Raw genomic sequence first — 21095 nt, forward strand, 5'->3', positions numbered from 1 at the left:
TCATTAGTTCATTCCGAACATAAATCCGGTAAAATACTAGTACGGACTCTTGACACTTCTAAAGCACACTGGGATTCTCTCATCACTTGCGTGATTGTTTAATTAGCTAATGCGGACTTTGCGTGTCTTTGGCTCAGTTTCATGTACAAACCCTGCAACAAACAAGCAAACTGTTAGGAGACCTTATGTACTACTGATGTTATATGTACTAACATATAGATCTTCTTATATAACTGAGTCTCGCATCGAGCTCATTCATTTGAGAGAAGTGATCAATAATGCGGTCTGTAAATATTACACAACTTAGTTTTATTTATCTTGGATATATATGCCACATGGATCCCAATCTAAATTTCTTATATCAAGATTTGGATGTTAGGCAATCTGTGTAAAATTCTAGCATGTGAGTTGAAGAGCATATGTTTGTAGTGTGAATTGTTCCAGTTGTCATGCTGATGTTCTGATCCGGAACCAGCTCAAAGTTCAGGTTCTGAATAAAGATTGCTAGAGCAACAACCGCATCCAGCAGAGCAAACTGATCACCAACACACTTCTGTGGCCCTCCGCTGAATGGAATGAACCTACAGTAGATAATTTTGTTTAACTATTGGTAAACGAGCTATGTAAATGCAAAGAAAGAAGCCACTGGGGCTCTAGGTTGATTGCTTACAATCATGCGTTCTTAAAAAGAATGCCAAGGAGGACAAGTCCAGAGATTATGTAGCCGCTGCAACATCCCGAAACGGGCAACAATTGTAAGTACCAATCCGTGTTTGTTTCACTAGGTACAGAGCCTTCCAGATCAAATCTTTCAGGTCCAAACTCTTCTGCTCTCTCCCACACCTTGTAAGGAAAAAAACACCCCGAATACGTTTTTAATTTCCATGATTAGAAGGGAAACATATTCTCAAAAATGATTTGAGGGGAAACAAATTCATATTACAGTTTCTGTATTCTTCAGTACTTTATATTCATTATTCCATACATTTTTAATTAACATGTATAGTGCACTGGGTTCAAATTTAACGTAAGATGGTACCTCTGAAGAACGATGGCTATTGTATACTGATATCCTGATATCTTGACCATTGACTTTGTAATTTCCAGGGAGCACGTCAGCAACTTGAGCTCTTCTTATCAAAATCTAAATAAATTAGTGTAAGATGTGAGTGTCAAGAAGAATGAGTTCTTGTTCTCGACAAACTAATAGCTCAGTGTATGAGTTATCATGTTGAGGAAATTCCTATCCTATTTGGCTAAGATTAAGAGTCCTAATAACATGCAATTATATTCAAGAAACCTTATCAAGACTTGACAAGAGTTCAATATCAGTTTGGAATATTCAAGGTATCAGTTAATAGGCCTGATATCAAGGGAGTATGGATATATATAGGGAGGTCTCTATGATGAGTCCATATTATACTATATATTTTACCCTAGTCTTAGTAATAATTTATTGGTTATTATGTGTGAATTTTGATACTTTGAATTATATTTTTAATGTAGGACATTCGACTTCCTCTACAGAAAAAAGTGATTAAACGGATGAATTTTGGAGTAATTCCAATTGGAGGATGTTCGTGAGTCTTTCAAGATGATTGTATTAAAGTTTCAGATTTTTCTACTTAGCCGTTTGACCTTGGTGATGAAATAAAGGCCCACAGCTTTTCCAGATTGACGTTTCTGGACTTTTTGGGTATTTTGGAGGTCAAGAGGCATATTTTGAGGAATTTTCCTTCTGATGATTTGTAGGGAACGACTTCAGCTTTCAAAAGAGACCTTTTGGAACCAAATTAGAGTTTATTTGGTCAGTCAAAAGTCTGATTTTCTGAGAAATCCAAATTTTAGTTCAAATAGGAAACCTTTTTATTTTCTGCTTTATTATTTTAATTATGTTTCCTAGTTTTACTCTAAGACCTTTTAGGGTTTTATTTTCTAGTAGTATAAATAAGGTTTTTTAGCCTTTAGGTTTTTTTGGTAGGAGAAGACAGGGGAGGGGAGAAAACGCACGCAAACTTTAGAGAGCTTTTGGATTCAAGTTTATTTTCAAGGTGTTTTCTATCCTTGTTTTAAATAATATTTTGTTGTATGATTGCTAGTAACTAACTTCCATTTGCGAGGGTGAGGCCACGAGCCTTAGCAAGAATATGTACTTTCTTTTTAACTTGCTTATGATATTATGCATGCAAGTTTGAATTATTAATCATCGGTTTATACTGTCTAATTTGAATTATTAATCACCGGTTTATACTGTCCAATTGTCTTAATGCTTAGCTACCATTAGGATCTTTAGGAAAGTAATTGTAGACATTGAAATTTCGGTGAAATGAATGTTGACCAATAATTAAAATTTCAACGCTCACGTGTCACATAAATTTTACATGTAGCGTGTGACTCAACAAAAAATCGAAATAAATCGGAAAAGTCATCACATAGGACCGTGTCAATACCTGGCATAAATGATTTATTTCATCTGATTATTTAAATCCAAAAATTAAGTTTTGGAATTCTATAAATAGGAAGCCAAGGCATTCATGAATGGGAGGAATTGGTATCACACCAAAACCTTGAAGCTTTGAAACTCTAAAGTTCTCACGCAAATCCCGAAGGATTAAGAAAGCTTTCTTTGTTCTTCGTCAAATCCTCCTTCAAGATCAAGCCCTGACGGCCCTTGAAGAATTTCCACCAACTCAAGATTAAGCCCCAACTACCCTTGAAGAAAGTGTTCATTGTTCATCATCCATTCATCCCAAGATCAAACCCCAACGGCCTTTTGAATCAACAACATCAACAAATCCACACATCCAACCGTTCTTCAAGATCAAGCCCAAAAGCCCTTGAAGATCCGCTTATCCATCAACCTTCAAGATCAAGCCCGACGGCCCTTAAAGAAATCCGCACAACCATTATTCAAAGATCAAGCCCCGACGGCCCTTGAAGAAGCTCCCACCTGGTAATCCTAAGATCAATCCCCAACGGCCCTTTGGATCAACAACTTCAAGATCAAGCCCAAAAGCCCTCGACGATCTGTTCATCCCTGTTCTTCAAGATCAAGCCCCGACTGCCCTTGAAGAAACTTCCAACTGTTCATCCAAGATCAAGCTTCGACATCATTTGGATTAACAACACGTCAACAAACCAACATCTTACAGAGATTGAATAAGAGGACCAAATTACAAAAAGATTGTAACCCCAAAATCATTAAACACAAATATTACTTTGTACATGTGTTCTTGTCTCATTCGTCGTCAGGAATTTTCGTGTTTACAAATTTGGCACGCCTAGTAGGATAATCTCTACCTCTCATCTCTGTCTCCATTTAAGATATTCAAGCACACTCCATGGCTTTAAACAAAGAACAAGTCATGACCATCGGCGCTATCTCTGTTGAAGAATAACTGGCTCAAATGAGTGAAGCAATTGCAAGGCTCACAAGGACTGTGGAGGAAAAAGACTTGCAAATCACTGCACTCATCAACCGACTGGAGATGCAGGATGATGAGAAACCCGACCTAAAGGTTAATCCACTAAAGAGATGAGCTAATGAAGAAGAGGAGCCTCTAGTGGAAAAAGTCAAAGAAGAGCAGAAGCCAGACCAAGTGGCAACACTCATGGGATATCTTTCTATCCATCAGCTACAGGAGATGATCACCGACACCATCAAGGCACAATACGAAGGGAGCTCACACACCTCCATGTTGTACTCGAAACCCTACTTCAAGAAGATTGACGCTTTGAAGATGCCGATGGGTTATCAGCCGCCAAAATTCATGCAGTTCGATGGGAAGGGAAACCCAAAGCAACATGTCGCCCATTTCATTGAAACTTGCAATAATGTTGGGACGGAGGGAGACTACCTTGTCAAACAGTTCATGCACTCGCTGAAAAGTAATGCCTTTGACTGGTACACCAACCTCGAGCCCAAGTTTGTGAACAGTTGGGATCAGCTAGAAAAGGAATTTCTCAATCGCTTTTACAGTATTCGTCGCACTGTAAGCATGTTGGAGCTAACCAATACGAAACAGTGGAAGGATGAACTTGTCGTCGACTACATCAATAGATGGCATTCATTAAGCCTGGATTGCAAAGATCGGCTTTTTGAAACCTCCGCCATTGAGATGTGCATTCAAGGCATGCAATGGGGATTACACTACATCCTTCAAGGCATTAAACCACGAACCTTTGAGGAGTTAGCCACCCGCACCCATGATATGGAGTTAAGCACCCATCATGGGAAGAAATAACCGATCGCCGATTACCAGAACGACAAAGGTTTGGGGCCAAAGATGGATAAGGCTGTGTGGAAATCCACTAAGGAAGCAATGACGGTTAACACAAATCCAGTCAAAATCTTACACGAGGCATGACGATTCAAATTGAAGCTTTTCATGATCAAGAGATGCGTAGACGCACTTTGAAGGAGCTTGAGGAGAAGACTTATCCATTCCCCGACTTTGATGTGGTTGCCATGTTGAAAGACTTGCTTGACAAGAAGGTGATCGACCTACCTGACTATAGACGGCTGGAAGAGATTAATCGTACTGACAGTCCAAGGTACTGTAAATTCCACCGCTTCATCAGTCATCCGATGGAAAATTGCTTCGTGCTAAAAGATCTCATCATGACGTTGGCTCAGAAAGGAATCATCGAGCTAGATCTTGACGATGTGGTGAAGTCAAACTATACCACCGTTACTTTCGGCTATTTCGAATCAAAATCTTCACCTCAATCGCTGGGGGTATGCTCCAAAACCATGTCAGTCAAGTCACGTGAAGTTGAAGGATGGACTCATGTCACTCCAAATAAAATGCACAAGAAGCATACGTCTCATCCACAAGTTCACCAATCAGAAAGGGGGTAAAACAGCTTTCGTCAACCTCCAAAGCTACATGAAAGTATTGAGGATGATGAAATTGTGACACGAATATCGTCCGTTGCCATTACGATGCGCGATTTCTTCCCTAAAGACTTTTTCAATCACTCAGTCAAGACTATTTGCTATGAAGATTGCAAGGAATGCCTCTCCAAGATCATTTGACAAATTCACAAAGCTCCTCGTTCGCACGAGCCTAAAAGGCGACAACAAACGCTCCTGGCCCGCAAAAGCATAAACTGTGTACGGCAAAATCATCATCAAAACCATCACTCATTTAAACTACGTCATGACTTGATCCCTCCTTAACCAAGGGTACGTAGGCAACTTGAAACTTCAAAACTTCAAGTTCAGTCACATCAATAACAAAAACACAAACACTTTGAAGAATAAAGAGCAAATTCAAAATATGAATACTTTAGTCTTTAAAGGAAGGATTTGGTTACAAAGCCTTATTACAAAAAAAAAAAAAAAAACAAAATGAACAGCATGACGACGGTCAGTGCAATGGTGTGCAACGATTAGTGCAGCGACGACGATGCAGCAAGCAGCGGCAAGAGGCACGACGTCGTCACCACCGAGGAAGTTGTGACCAAAAGGCACTACATAGCAAAATCCCGCTGCAGTATTTTGCACAACACCACACGGCAGCACACCACCGAGGGAAAACTGTGACCAAAATGCACTACACAGCATAAACTCGCTGCAGTCTTTTGCACAACCCCACACGGTAAAAGTGACGCATTGGAACAAGCTCCACGCAGCAACGGCAAAGAGCCCACGGCAAGCAACAAGGTCAATGTGCACGATAACGTCACCATCGAAGAAAGTTGTGACCAAAAGGCACTACACAACATAAACTCGCTGCAGTCTTTTGCACAACCCCATATGGTAAAAGTGACGCACTGGAACAAGCTCCAAGCAACAACGGCAAAGAGCCCAAGGCAAGCAGCAAGGTCAATGTGCACGACAACGTCACCACCGAGGAAAGTTGTGACCAAAAGGCACTACATAGCATAAACTCGCTGCAGTCTTTTGCACAACCCTACACGGTAAAAGTGACGCACTGGAACAAGCTCTAAGCAGCAAGGTCAATGTGCACGGCAATGTCACCACCGAGGAAAGTTGTGACCAAAAGGCACTACACATCATAAACTTGCTGCAATCTTTTGCATAACCCCAAAAGTGAGATATTGAAACAAGCTCTAAGCGGCAGTGGCAAAGAGCCCACGACAAGCAGCAAGGTCAATGTGAGCGGCAACGTCACCACCGAGGAATGTTGTGACCAAAAGGCACTACACAGCATAAACTTGCTGCAGTCTTTTGCACAAGCTCACACGATAAAAGTGACGTACTGGAACAACCTTCAAGAAGCAGCAGCAAAGAGCCTACGGCAAGCGGCAAGAGGCACGGCAACGTCACCACCGAGGAAAGTTATGACCAAAAGCCACTACAAAGCATAGACTCGCTGCAGTCTTTTGCACAACCCCACACAATAAAAGTGACGCACTGCAACAAGCTCCAAGCAGCGGCAAGAGGCACGGCAACGTCACCACCGAGGAAAGTTATGACCAAAAGGCACTACACAACATAAACTCGCTGTAGTCTTTTGCACAACCCTACACGGTAAAAGTGACGCAATGTAACAAGCTCCAAGCACCAAGAGTCACGGCGGCGGCAACAATGACAATGTGCATGACAAGAGAAAGATATATGTAGAAGATGTACAATTCCTCATACATTTGGTCTTTCTTATATAGGAAAATGAAGATGTAAAACGACAAATCAAAAACCTCTACTGACTTCACCTACAACCTCCACTCATTTCACCTACAACATCCACTTACTTCACCTACAATCTCCACTCATTTCACCTACATCATCTACTTACTTCACCTACAACCTCCACTCATTTCACCTACAACATCCATTTACTTTACCTACAATCTCCAATCATTTCACCCATAACATCCACTTACTTCACTTACAATCTCCACTCATTTCACCCATAGCATCCACTTACTTCACCTATAATCCACACTCATTTCACCTACATCATCCACTTACTTCACCTACAACATCCACTACATAGTGGGCATTCATTTACCATCCATTCACCATCCATTTTCACAACAAATCTAGAATTTACATAACCAAAAAAAATAAAAAAAATAAAAAATAAATAAATAAAAATAAATAAATAAATGTACACTGAGTCAAATAAAAGCTCATTTACTGATATCTCTGAAAAAAATTACAGAAATGTGGATGTACATGAGTTAAAAAAAAAAATAAAAAAAAAATAAAAAAAAAGAAAAGAGCCTTCATTGATCAGGTGGAGCCTCATCACTTGGTGGAACTCCAGGAAAAAGAGGTGCCAGAGGTTGATTGTTTGGAGCCTCAACATTTGGTAAGACTCTAGAGGTTGAAGGCAATAGGTGTCTCTGGAGTAAAGCCATAAACATCTGATTGTCACTCTGAATCCAATTTTCAAACTCCTAAAGCTGGTCAAGCTTTCTCTTCATGCTCATTGAGTAACTATTGGCAAGCATGTGCAACTCTCTATTCTCGTGTCGGAGCCCTCTAATCTCTTGCTTAAGGCTGGTCACCTCAGCCATCAAGGATTCAACCTGGCAAGTTCGAGCAAGAAGGCGTTGGCCCATGTTCAATACAGAGCTCGCACACTGAACATTGAAAGCCAAAAAGTCTTGAACAACCAGCTCATCAGACCGCTTAGAAAGGATCTTGTTATCTTTTGGGGTGAGAAGATTTCTAGCAACCACCGTGGCAGTTATGACGTTCTTCATCACAGAGTCCCCAACTGTTAGAGGACCGTTAGGGGATAAGAAGGATGGGTGCCATATTCTGTCTTGAGAAGACGTGTCAGCGTCTTCCTCAACATTCAAATCAAGACAACGGTCAAATGGGCAAGCCATTTGCAGGAATGATGAAGGAAGAAGAGGTCGTGTAAATCGGGTTCTTAGAAATACAAAATGAGGGAAATTCCTACAGGCAACAACTTTTTAAGTGTGTTTTTGGAACACGATTAATGCCTCTATAAAAAAAGAAGAGGCAATAGGGCCTGTTCAGAAATCGAGGAGGCAGCATGGTCATTCGGAAATCAAAGAGGCACCTCTCCAAAAGCTGGGCCATTTGTTCAGAAATCGAAGAGGCAATAAGGCCACTTGTTCATAAATCGAAGAGGCAACAAGGCCATTTGTTCAGAGATTTCAAAAGACCGGCTTTTCCGGATTTGTCATCACCTTCCACACACCTTAGCTTTGCAGAAATCGCGGGTAACTTTGCCAAAGATTTCTAACAAAGTTGAAAACGCGTGAATCTTACTATTTCAATTACCCAACGGTTGCCGACAAGAGTAAAGGAATAGCGCCACTACTGGCTGTTGGAAAATTCCTATATATGTCGACCTCCATCCTCTAGAGTAAGGCAGACCTGCAAAAAAAAAAATGCCCAACCATTCCGCACCTCTGAGAGTACACTCCCAGCAGAGCCTCTCGAAATGCTCAATTTTCTTCCTTTCTGGGAATACCCTTGCAAACAAATGACATCAAAGCAAAAGTATCACATATCATTAAGGTTGAAAGCAAAAGTATCTCATATCATGCTTTTTCCCTGTCTTTTCCTTTGCCCTTGCTCTTACCTGCAGGACAAGGGGAAAGAGAGTAATCAGTCGAAATCTGAAATCAAACTTTCAACCTGGAACTGATTGCCTGGAACCTTTGCCTGGTTGCTCACCTTGCATTGCTCTCGAGTACTCATCGTCGCTGAGAAGTAATGTTCTGAAACACCATTTAAATGCAAAGGTTGTATTCAACTCCTGCATCAGGAAGAAATACGGCAAGAGATTGAAACATAAGGATCAATGATGAGCTAGAACAGATCACTATAGCACGGCGTCCTTCCCTGCAGAATGGTATAATCCAAATGAAGGAGTTTAAGTCAAAACCAAGCTCGGCATCGTTGCTCTAATCAAAGAGATTGAAAAGCTTCAACAACCTTTCGCTGACACCATCGCTGAAGAGTAAAGCCTCGTTGTGCAATGCTGTCAAATCACCACCACTTCTTTGAAAGCAAGAGTATCTCATATCGTTCTTTTTCCCTGTCCTTTTCTTTGTCCTTGTTCTTACCTGCAGGATAAAGTGAAAGAGAGCAATCATTCAGAACTTGAAGTCAAACTCCCAATCAGGAACCAATTGCCTGGAACCTTTCCCTAATTGCTTACCTTGCATCGCTCTGCTGGAGAAATAAACAAGGCAGCAGAAGATACCACATCTGCCTAGAGAATAAATGAGGCAAGCGAAAATGATACATTGAAGCATGTAGAGACAAGCACAACAAAACACGTGCCGATTCATCTCCTAACCCTCTTAAATATGAATTGGAAAGATTGAACAAAGAAACAGGCCATCACCTCCACCTCGCGCTTGCCTGCCATGTGTCCAAATCGTGAGACCGCTCGTGGTCCAATTCCATTCAAGAACAAGCCTTGATGGCCCTTGAAGAAATCACAAGTCCTGTTCAAGATCAAATGTCCATCACCCTTGAATCAAGTTCAGCTCCAGATAAAAAGAGTAAATTCAGACATTTGGTGCAACTCTAACAAAAGAAACCCCTAGCCCAGTTCAAGAATGAGCTTGTGGAAAGTCAATGATTAGGGGAAACCAGAAAATCCTCCGACCCTATTCAAGATCAAAGTTGTGGAAAGTCAACAAGTGCAAAGATCTACCACGTGAAACTCTTTATGGTCCAATTTCATTCAAGATCAAGCCTCGATAGCCCTTGAAGAAATTTCAAACAAAGTTCAAGAACAAGCCTCAACGGCCCTTGAAGAAAACTTTCAGCCCAATTCAAGATCAAGCTTCAAAAGCCCTTGAAGAAATTTTCAGTCCATTTCAAGATCAAGCCTTGACGGCTCTTGGATCGACATCTACATTAAAGGACTTTAAAACGCATCTCCTACACGTGACAAGCACATGTATGCGACGCGCCTTGAAGTGGGGGCATTTGTAGACATTGAAATTTTGGTGAAATGAATGTTGACCAATAATTAAAATTTCAACGCTCATGTGTCATATAAATTTTACATGTAGTGTGTGACTCAACGAAAAATCGAGATAAATCAGAAAAGTCATCACATAAGACACGTGTCAATACCTGGCGAAAATGATTTATTTCATCTGATTATTTAAATCCAAAAATCAAGTTTTGGAATTCTATAATAGGAAGCCAAGGCATTCATGAATGGGAGGAATTGATATCACACCAAAACCTTGAAGCTTTGAAACTCTAAAGCCTTCAAGCAAATCCCGAATGATCAAGAAAGCTCTCTTCGTTCTTCGTCAAATCCCCTTTTAAGATCAAGCCTCGACGACCCTTGAAGAACTTCCACCAACTCAAGATCAAGCCCCAACGGCCCTTTGGATCAACAACATCAACAAATCCACACATCCAACCGTTCTTCAGGATGAAGCCCAAAAGCCCTTGAAGATCCGCTTATCCATCAACTTTCAAGATCAAGCCCGACGACCCTTGAAGAAATCCGCACAACCATTATTCAAAGATCAAGCACCAACAGCCTTTGAAGAAACTCCCACCTGTTCATCCTAAGATCAAGCCCCAATTGCCTTTTGGATCAACAACTTCAAGATCAAGCCCAAAAGCCCTTGACGATCTGTTCATCCTTGTTCTTCAAGATCAAGCCCCGACGGCCCTTGAAAAAACTTCCAATTGTTTATCCAAGATTAAGCCTCGACAACCCTTAGATCAACAACACGTCAACAAACCAACATCTTACGAAGATTGAATCAGAGGACCAAATTACAAAGAGATTGTAACCCCAAAATCATTAAACACAAATATTACTTTGTACACGTGTTTTTGTCTCGTTCATCGTTAGGAATTTTCATGTTTACAGTAATTCGATGCAATTTTGGTCGGAGGTTGGTACCTGAAATTGACGAAGGCTTCTTGTGATTAATATGTGCAAGTTCACTTAGGATGAATACCACGTCTTAAGGGTTGTATGGTTTTTCAAAAGGTTTCACAAAGCTTAATGAGTTAGGCATGTTTAGATTTGATCCGAATACCACAAACGGGTTGCATGTTTGATATATGCTCTATGTTGGGGGTCCAAGTAGGCATATTTTAGGGAAACCTAACCTTCAAAATATGCATGTGTAATTCATAAGTAATTGAAAGAACTACATATGATTGTTAAGGTAACGGCGGAACCCTAGACTTTTACAATTTAATTTTCAGAAACCGTTTCTTTTAGTTTATTTTATTTTGTCACTTTATTTAATTATTTTCTATTATTTGAAATCACAAAATCACCTTTTTCCAAAACTTTGTTTTAAGTCATTAATTAAGATTTGATTTGATACAAATTAATCATTCTATTCTTAAGGAGAACGACCTTACTAGAGTCGATTATACTGCAATTACCTTGTACTCTTGCAAGTATTTATAGTGTTTTTATCCCTACTTTTGCAGGTGGTAAAATCCTTATCACCTTGCACTCACAATATTATCCTATCTCATGCTAAAACCCTATTTGATAGCAAGGACTCTCAACTACTTGAGTGTAGAAGACTCCTTATGAAACCCTAGCAGTCATGGCTTCTTCTTCTTCCTCCACTTCGGAAGATAAGTTTATTTCACTTTAACTGTTTGATTGGTTTATTGTAATTATTTTGGTTTTATCTGTGATCCTAGTAACTTGTTGATTTTCAAATTACTTCTTACAATTAGAGCAATGGAACCACCAAGAATAAACATGAGTTGATATGAACTTATACCATCCACTGTTTTTTCAATTTTTCTTGATTGCATTACAGTTCACATAAACGGAAGGGAACTTAACAGACAGGAGGATGTGGGAAGAGACGCAATGATTCCATTATGCAGCACGTCAGGTACTTCAGGCTCTTTATGTTATCATAGGACGGGTGCTATCCTTGTAAAATGCAAGGTTGTTGTCCCAAAGATTGTTTGGCTAATTTGTAATTAAATTAACTCTTAATTAATTATTAAAAAAAATTTATCAAAGATTTGAGATTTTTGAATTTTTAAAGATTAAATTAACAATAAAAGAAATCTAAAAATTTGGAAAATAATGGCAGCAAAGAAGAAAACGATTTTAAATTAAAATAATTATGAGAAAGACTAGGGTTTAACCATCATCGTTAGTCTTGGCAAACGGGTCGTGCTTGTCGTGTTCGTGTCATTTTCGTGTAACACATGTTATCTTAACGGGTCATGTCGTGTCACACCCGTTATCTTAATGGATCCTTAACAGGTTGGGTCAATTTACCCAACGGGTAAAGTGACTCGACCCGCTATGACCCGTTAAGAAAAATGTATTTTTTTTCTTAAATTTGCACGTACCACACATTGCCACATAAATATTACTTCAAAACACATTTGTCGTTTAAGTACTATATCTACATTTGAAAATAAGAGCCTAATAAACAAACATCCATACAATACTAGCCTATTACAAAATATTAAATGTGCAAGGATATGCAAAATGAAAGTGATTTTGTTTTCAAGGTTGTGAAGCCTTTCTCAAAAGTTTAAACCTTGCCAATGGAACTCAAAGCTTGCATGTTATTCCTTTTACAAAATCCTCAATTTTCATCGATCATCATGACATAAGATTTTGTGGTATCCACTAGTGTAAATATTTTAAATTGAAGATCAAATTCATTCACTGTATTCATATAGGGTCAATGAATATAGCTGTAAAAAAATCATCAAAATCAGAGTTAAAATAACCGTTAAAGTGTGATTTTTCGTTGATAACCGTTGAAAAGTTTTTTTCCTGTTACTTGACCTCTGAATGTTTGTTTTTTGCAATTTTTGGCGTATGCGATCTTGAAGCATATACAAACAAGCTTGAAGGTTGGATCGTTGAAATTATTTTCGTAGAATACGTATCCCATCAAAATGATAGATTCACCAACACTTTTATTTATACTTTCATTAAGTATAACATAAGATTTTGTGGTATCCACTAGGGTAAATATTTTAAATTGAAGGTCGAATTCATTCATTCTATTCATATAGGGTCACGGAGTGTAGCTGTAAAAAATGATCAAAATTAGAGTTAAAATAACCATTAAATCATGACTTTTCGTTGATAACCGTCAAAAAGTTTTGTTCCATTATTTGATCTCTAAATGTTTGTTTTTTGCAATTTTTGGCATATGCGATCTCGAAGTATATACAAACATGTTTGACGATTGGATCGTTGAAACTATTTTCGTAGAATGCGTATCCCATCAAAACAATAGATTCACTAACACTTAAGAGTTTATTCATACTTTCATTAAGTATAACATAAGATTTTGTGGTATCTACTAGTGTAAATATAAATTCAAGATCAAGTTCATTCATTGTATTCATATAGGGTCAAGGAGTGTAGCTGTAAAAAAATCATCAAAATCGGAGTTAAAATAACCGTTAAATCGTGCTTTTTCATTGATAACCGTCGAAAAGTTTTGTCCCTTTACTTGATCTCTGAATGTTTTTTTTTTTGCAATTTTTAGCGTATGTGATCTCGTAGCATATACAAACAAGTTTGATGGTTGGATCGTTGAAATTAATTTCGTAGAATGCGTATCCCATCAAAACGATAGATTCACTAACACTTAAGAGTTTATTATTCATACTTTCATTAAGTATAACATAAGATTTTGTAGTATCCATTAGTGTAAATAATTTAAATTACAGATCGAGTTCATTCATTGTATTCATATAGGGTCAAAGAGTGTAGCTATAAAAAATCAACAAAATCGGTGTTAAAATAACCGTTAAATCGTGATTTTTTGTTGATAACCATCGAAAAGTTTTGTCTTGTTACTTGATCTCTGAATGTTTAATTCTTGCAATTTTTGGCGTATACGATCTTGAAGTATATACAAACATGTTTAACGGTTGCATCGTTGAAACTAGTTTCGCAGAATGCGTATCAAAACAATAGATTCACTAACACTTAAGAGTTTATTCTTACTTTCATTATGTATAACATAAGATTTTGTGGTATCCACTAGTGTAAATATTTTAAATTGAAGATCGAGTTAATTCAATATATTCGTATAGGGTCAAGGAATGTAGCTGTAAAAAATCATCAAAATTAGAGTTAAAATAACTGTTAAATCATAATTTTTTATTGATAACCGTCGAAAAGTTTTCTCCCGTTACTTGATCTTTGAATGTTTGTTTTTTGCAATTTTTGGCATATGCGATCTCGAAGTATAAACAAACATGTTTGACGATTGGATCGTTGAAACTAGTTTCGTAGAATGCGTATCTCATCAAAACAATAGATTCACTAACACTTACGAGTTTGTTTATACTTTCATTAAGTATAACATAAGATTTTGTGGTATCCACTAGTGTAAATATTTTAAATTGAAGATCAAGTTCATTCATTGTATTCATATAGGGTCAAGGAGTGTAGCTGTAAAAAATCATCAAAATCGATGTTAAAATAATCGTTAAATCGTGATTTTTCGTTGATAACTGTCGAAAAGTTTTGTCCCATTACTTGATCTTTGAATGTTTGTTTTTTTTTATTTTTAGCTTGCGATCTCAAAGCATATACAAGCAAATTTGACGGTTTGATCGTTGAAATTAGTTTTGTAGAATGCGTATCCCATCAAAATGATAAATTCACTAACGCTTAAGAGTTTGTTCATACTTTCATTAAGTATAACATAAGATTTTGTGGTATCCACTAGTGTAAATATTTTAAATTGAAGATCGAGTTCATTTATTATATTCATATAGGGTCAAGGAGTGTAGCTTTAAAAAATATCAAAATCGGAGTTAAAATAACCGTTAAATTGTGATTTTTGGCGTATGCGATCTCGAAGCATATACAAACATGTTTGATGGTTGGATCGTTGATTTTGTAGAATGCATATCCCATCAAAACAATAGATTAACTAACACTTCAAAGTTTATTCATACTTTCATTAAGTATAACATAAGATTTTGTGGTATCCACTAGTGTAAATATTTTAAATTGAAGATAGAGTTCATTCATTATATTCGTATAGGGTCAAGGAGTGTAGCTGTAAAAAATCATCAAAATCAGAGTTAAAATAATCGTTAAATCGTGATTTTTTGTTAATAACCGTCGAAAAGTTTTGTCCCGTTACTTGATATCTGAATGTGTTTTTTTTTTTTTTTGTTGCAATTTTGGGCGTATGCAATCTCGAAGTATATACAAACAAGTTTGACGGTTGGATCGTTGAAACTAGTTTCGTAGAATGCGTATCCCATCAAAATAATAGATTCACTAACACTTAAGAGTTTATTCATACTTCCATTAAGTATAACATAAGATTTTGTGGTATCCACTAGTGTAAATATTTTAAATTGAAGATAGAGTTCATTCATTATATTCGTATAGGCTCAAGGAGTGTAGCTGTAAAAAAATCATCAAAATCGGAGTTAAAATAACCGTTAAATCGTGATTTTTCGTTGATAACCGTTGAAAAGTTTTGTCCCATTACTTGATCTCTGAAAGTTTGTTTTTTTGTGATTTTTTGCTGATGCGATCTCGATGCATATACAAGCAAGTTTGACGGTTGGATCGTTCAAATTAGTTTCGTAGAATTTGTATCCCATCAAGTTCAATGGTATGTGTATATATATATTGACACACCCCGACAGAAATCAGGGCGTGACGGCCAGCACGCCCTGATTCCTGGTGTCGGAGCCAGCACAGTTCGATTCGGATTCCTAGTGGACTTTCCGGGTCAGGGTGTGTCATATATATATTTATTAAGTAGATTTAAATTTATTTATTTTGTATGTATAACATTTAAGAAATTGAATGGTATGTATATGTAAGCCGATGCAGTGGTCACCAATATTTAATATTTAATTTAATATATATATATATATATAATTATTATGATTTTTAGGGGTATAAAATTGTTAAATTAATATATATATATAATTATTATAATATTTTTTTAGGGCTATAAATTATAAAATTAATATTTTGCTTATCTTAACAGCTGGTTATCGGGTTACCCGATAACGACCCGATTTGTTATCGTGTCGACCCGAACACCTGTTAATTTCATGTCGTGTTGGTTATCGGGTCGTGTCAAGAATTGCCAAGCCTAGTCATCGTTAACAATCCTATGCAATTCTACCAATTACTTATGAATTTTCATACATGTTTTGAAGGTTAGGTTTTCCTAATGCATATTTTCCTCGTGATGTTCAAGAGAAAACGTATATCTAACATGTAATCCGTTTGTGATGTTCAGATCAAATATAAACATGCAAGACTCATTAAATTTTGTAAAAACCCTTTGCAAAACTATGCAACCTTTAAGAGCGTGATGGTCGCCTTAAGTGAATTTACAATTACTAATCACAAGAAGCGCTCCTCAATTTCAAGGTGACGCTCCAACAGAAATTGCATCAAATTACTTGTTTAATTACTCTAATGGTGGCCAATCAATAAGTCAATTAGATAGTTTATACCAATCATTAATAATTCAAAGCAAACATGCATCCATCCATAAGCAAATTAATAAAATCACATATTCATGCTAAGGCTTTTGGCCTAACCCTAGCAATAGAAATTAGTTATGCATACTCATAATAAATACTAGAGAAAATATTAAGAGAAAAAAAAATCGAAAACACCTTAAAGTAAAAGTCTGAAATTCTTCAAGAACCCTTCTTTTCACCCACAAGAGCATAAAGGAACAAACCCCTTATTTATATTACATATGCATTTCAATTATCCCTAGTAAAAGTCTTAGGTTTTGACTAGAAAACCAAATAATAATAAAATAAACTAGAAATAAAAGTCCAATTAGGCTAGGAGAATCTGCACTGCAACTGTTCAGCCAGGTTTTAGCCCTAGAACTCCTCCAAATCAGGTCCATGATAGCTTGTTTTAACGATTAGAGCAATCTGAACACATCTCCGCAAGGAGTCGAACCCAAAATAGGTCATCTTGGGCTCCAAAACTTGCAATCAAGCCCAAAACGTCACTTTTCCACCACCGCGCATTGCTCTTTTATTCCATCGTCAGAAAATAACCGCTTAATGGAAAAATCTGATATTTTGAACGATCAAGCTCAACAACTCATGAATGTCCTCCAATTGGAATTACTCCAAAATTTATCCATTTGATCACGTTTAGCCCCAGAGAAAGTCGAAAGTTCTATATTGAAAATACACTTCAAAGTATCAAAATTCTTCTAAAATAATAACCAAAATAAATAAGATTATGGTAAAGTATGTAACTCATCATAAAACTCTATCAACTTCTTCTTGTGCCTTCACCAGTGTGTGGGGATTCTACATTAACGAAAATAATCAAATACATGAATAATTGAGTACACACTGGTACCTCACAAACCTATGGGAATGAGAGAAACAGAAGGAATGGATACCCTAGAAGATATATCGTCCAAGTCACGACTGAACCAGTCGTCTCATGTCCAGCAACCAACATAGATAAAAGATCATCTCGCAATTCCTCACTTGATACCTGAAAAGTATTGCATCCTCAGTCCTCAGGATCACTTTAGAACTAAAAAGTATAGCGATCTCAGTCTTTACTTTATAGCTAAAACTAATGACAGAAGAAGACTTGGATTACTCTTGAGCTCATCAACAGTCTTAATCATTCTTCGAAAATGAATAAGTTAATGAAAATATCTTTAGTTTTTTCAAACAAACAATTATATGCATAAAGTCTAGTACAACTCAAATCAGGCATATTAGAAAAAGAGGAAGGCAATGAGCATTTTCGACATATGCATATGCAGATAATACACTCTCATCTTTCATAGCACTGCTACTATGTAAGAAGATCAATGCTCTTTTTTTTAAAAAGATAAAAAGTGTTCCCTTTTTCGACATGAACCTTAATTCTGTCAAAGGGTAAATGTTTATTGAAACTATGGATGCTAAAAATATACAAGCAGTTATCATCACGAACGCTAGTACATGCTGACCTCTTCCCTACTTGCAAGCAAAAAAATGAAGGATGCTTAGATCAGTGTTATTTATATATTCTTCCTCATCGATTCTTTCACCCTCAGCTTCCACAATTTCTTTGCACTTAGCAATAAGTTCTTCAACAGAACTCCTGATCCCTGAAACCGCTTTCAGCTTTTATTTGTCTTGGGATTATCTTTTGCAAACATCAACCTACAACAACTGAAAAAAGAAAAGACGTAACTGTGGTCACAGTTCACAAATGGAAGGGAAAACAAAATACAGCAGCAAAGATTAGGAAACTTAAGAGAGTGCTTGCCTTCTAATAGGGCAATATATCAGTAGAGTGAAGCTCAGCCTCTTTCAATGCAATGTAAACAGAATCAATAACCGGGCTATAAGCATTTAGAACCAAAATTGTAGTTAAACAAAGACAGGCTTATAACATCAAGAGTTTACTGAGAAAATCTGTCCTCCTTGTTTATAGCAGTTCCATTAAGCGCATTGGGTTGTAGCTTCTCCACTAATCTCTCAGCACATTTAAAATACTCGATCAACTATCACAGACTAGTACTTCTTGTAAAGAGATGCCTGAGAAGACTCCAGATGTGCACTTGTTGGGATTCAACGTCATGGTGTATGCTTGCAGAAGTTGAAATGTCTCTGCGAGGTTCTTAATGTGATCTATATGTATTTAACCTTTCAGCATGATGTTGTTTGCATAGATTCCCGTGGTTTGGCCATGTAAGCCTTCAAAGATTTTATTCACTGATCCAGAATACCATCACTTCTTAGAAGGAACGAAAAGGTGAAGATAATCTACGCCAAGGTGGCATGTAAAGACGTTAAGGAGTTATGATGTCAAGGTGGCCCATAAGGATGTTATGACATCATAAAGTGGCACCATTACTCTGAAAGAAACTTCTATAAGGCAAAACATGCAAATGAAGTCGACTAGGTGGTGATCACATCCAACACATAGTGATCAATGACCTAAAAAGTAATCTAGTCCAAAACCAGCTTGGCTAAAGATGTGATCTTGGCCAGAGCCACATGCTTAAAGTTTGGATCTATTTGTAAATTATGCCAGATAATATCTGGATCGATCTCTGACATAACTTAAGGGGACCATGCGAACACGTCTTTGTTTTGCTGAAGAAAGGCAGAGCTCATCTTTCTCTTGTTCGCTAAGCCTGGAGCCTATCTGCACCTTCCTTTCGGGGTGACATGGGTCAAGCATGACAAGTATGACACCTTCTTCTTGATCCTAGTTAGAGTCATCTAGAGTTTTCCTGTTGTCCATTGCTACGCTTACTGGGATGAACTTCATCTTCTTTGCCTCCTTGGGTCATTAGACTGTGCACTTTTTTGCCATAGTTTGATTTATCCTTGTCTTACCTACTCCATTTTCAGGGATGGGAAATCGTATCTTCTGGTACTTGCTTCAAGTTGGGCATCAATCTAGCATCAAAGGCCTATCAAGATGCGGTTGTGGGGCAATGGTTCATCAATGATCACAAACTTCCAGGAGCTAACGATAGAAGGTGAGTAGACGTCGAGCTCAATGATGCCAACAGTGGTAGAGGTGGTGTCATTAAAACTAGATAGCAGAATGGACTTATTTGTTAGGCTTCTCTATGCCAAGTTTCTTGGTGACAGAGAGTTGAAAGATATTGGCGGCACTTCATTCATCTGTATGAACGCAGTTTACTTTTGTGTGATCAATCTAGGTGCTGATAAGTGTGTCATAGTGGGATTACATATATTTTAAGTATAAATAAACGCTTATTTATATGAAATATAGTAGACTTACTTAAATCTGCCTAGTTCGCCTAGGAACCTGCCTAGGCTCCGACAAGCCGCTAGGTCCCAGCCCGCTGCCTGACTAGCGCCTAACTTCTTTTAGAACCTTGACTAGAACACTGTCATAGCTTAGTGGATCTTCTTTGTCTTCCCTTTGGATGTGAAGCCAAGGTGCTTGGACTCTGCGAGGATCAAATTGACCAAGATGACCTTCATCATTGTAGCCTTTGGTGTGTTTGCATCCCTCGTCTGCTACTTTGCCTTGTTCGTGAAGAGTTCTGTACATCTTCCTTACTTCCAGCTTGTAGATAGTCTTTCTTGGAAAAATCATCATTTGCTACAAGGCATCACTTTCTTGGAGAGTTCTACTTCTTGGTCGAATCTAGTAACTTATTTGCCTGTTTCTCATCGTCCCAAAGCGTGTGACGCTTTGGTAAGTCAAAAGCCTCAACCAAGGTCTGATTTGAGGTCATGGTAATGTCTCCACGGAGAGGATGGTCTACTGGCAGTCATCTCTTGAAAGTTGTCCAAGTGATTGTTTAGTAATAACCTTAGCCTTCTCAGTCTTAAAGCGCTAAATGTACTCCCCAATAGACTCGCCAGGCTTCTTGACCACACTGAAGAGGTGATCAAATAGCTTCTTGATAACTCAGTAGAACAAATACTCCTTTGGGAAGACGAAAGCAAGTTCCTTGAAATTGTCGATAGACTATGGGGCTAAAGTGTGGAACCAATTCTATGACGCTCCCTACAAATTCATGGCAAAGAAATTTCACATCAAGAATTCGTCTTGCTTATGAATCGACATAACACTTTGTAGTGCTTTAGGTGCCAGTCTAGGTACATCTCCCTTCAATGGCGAAGCTAGAATTTTTCGGTAGAAAGGGCGAACTTTCGAAGGGTAAATGGTTTTAAGAAAATGTAGACAACCAAATCCTTTTAGATAGTAAACAATATTAATGTTGTTCTTAAGTAACAATTGTTAACGGCGAGGCTTCATGTCATGAATCGCATTGAAATTTTGACGTGAGAAAAGGCGTTGGTTGAAGATACTTGGTAAGTGTTATTATCTAAAAATTAGGATGTTATAAAAAGGAAAAAAAAAAAAAAAAAAAAAAAAGGGATGTTATCTGTAAGTGTAATACTTGGTCGTAATATGCAAAAGTTTTTTTTTTTTTTTTATTTATTTTTATTTTTAATAACAAGATATTATTTCAAAATTTAAAAAAAAATGTTATCAAATGACCAAATAATAAAAACAGGATGTTATCAAAGGATTACGCACGTTTCCCTTAATTTTTTTTTTTTTTTTGAAAAATGACATTGCATGTGATCAAACCAAATCAGGTCAGATGAGGCCATCTTCTTCCAGTTTCTGCGAATTTCTTAGCATCTTTGCAATGGCCGTCTTGCC

At 37.5% G+C, this 21095-nt stretch overlaps 2 pseudogenes; one reads left to right on the forward strand and one right to left on the reverse strand.

Annotated features, from left to right (window-relative positions):
* Nucleotides 1-102: 102 nt before the first annotated feature.
* LOC137744395 (carotene epsilon-monooxygenase, chloroplastic-like) lies at nucleotides 103-20015 on the reverse strand (annotated as a pseudogene).
* Nucleotides 3366-4244, forward strand: LOC148692350 (uncharacterized; annotated as a pseudogene).
* Nucleotides 20016-21095: the final 1080 nt, after the last annotated feature.

Source organism: Pyrus communis, chromosome 12 (genome assembly GCF_041283825.1).
Source record: "Pyrus communis isolate YQ-2024b chromosome 12, ASM4128382v1, whole genome shotgun sequence".
Classification (NCBI taxonomy): domain Eukaryota; kingdom Viridiplantae; phylum Streptophyta; class Magnoliopsida; order Rosales; family Rosaceae; genus Pyrus; species Pyrus communis.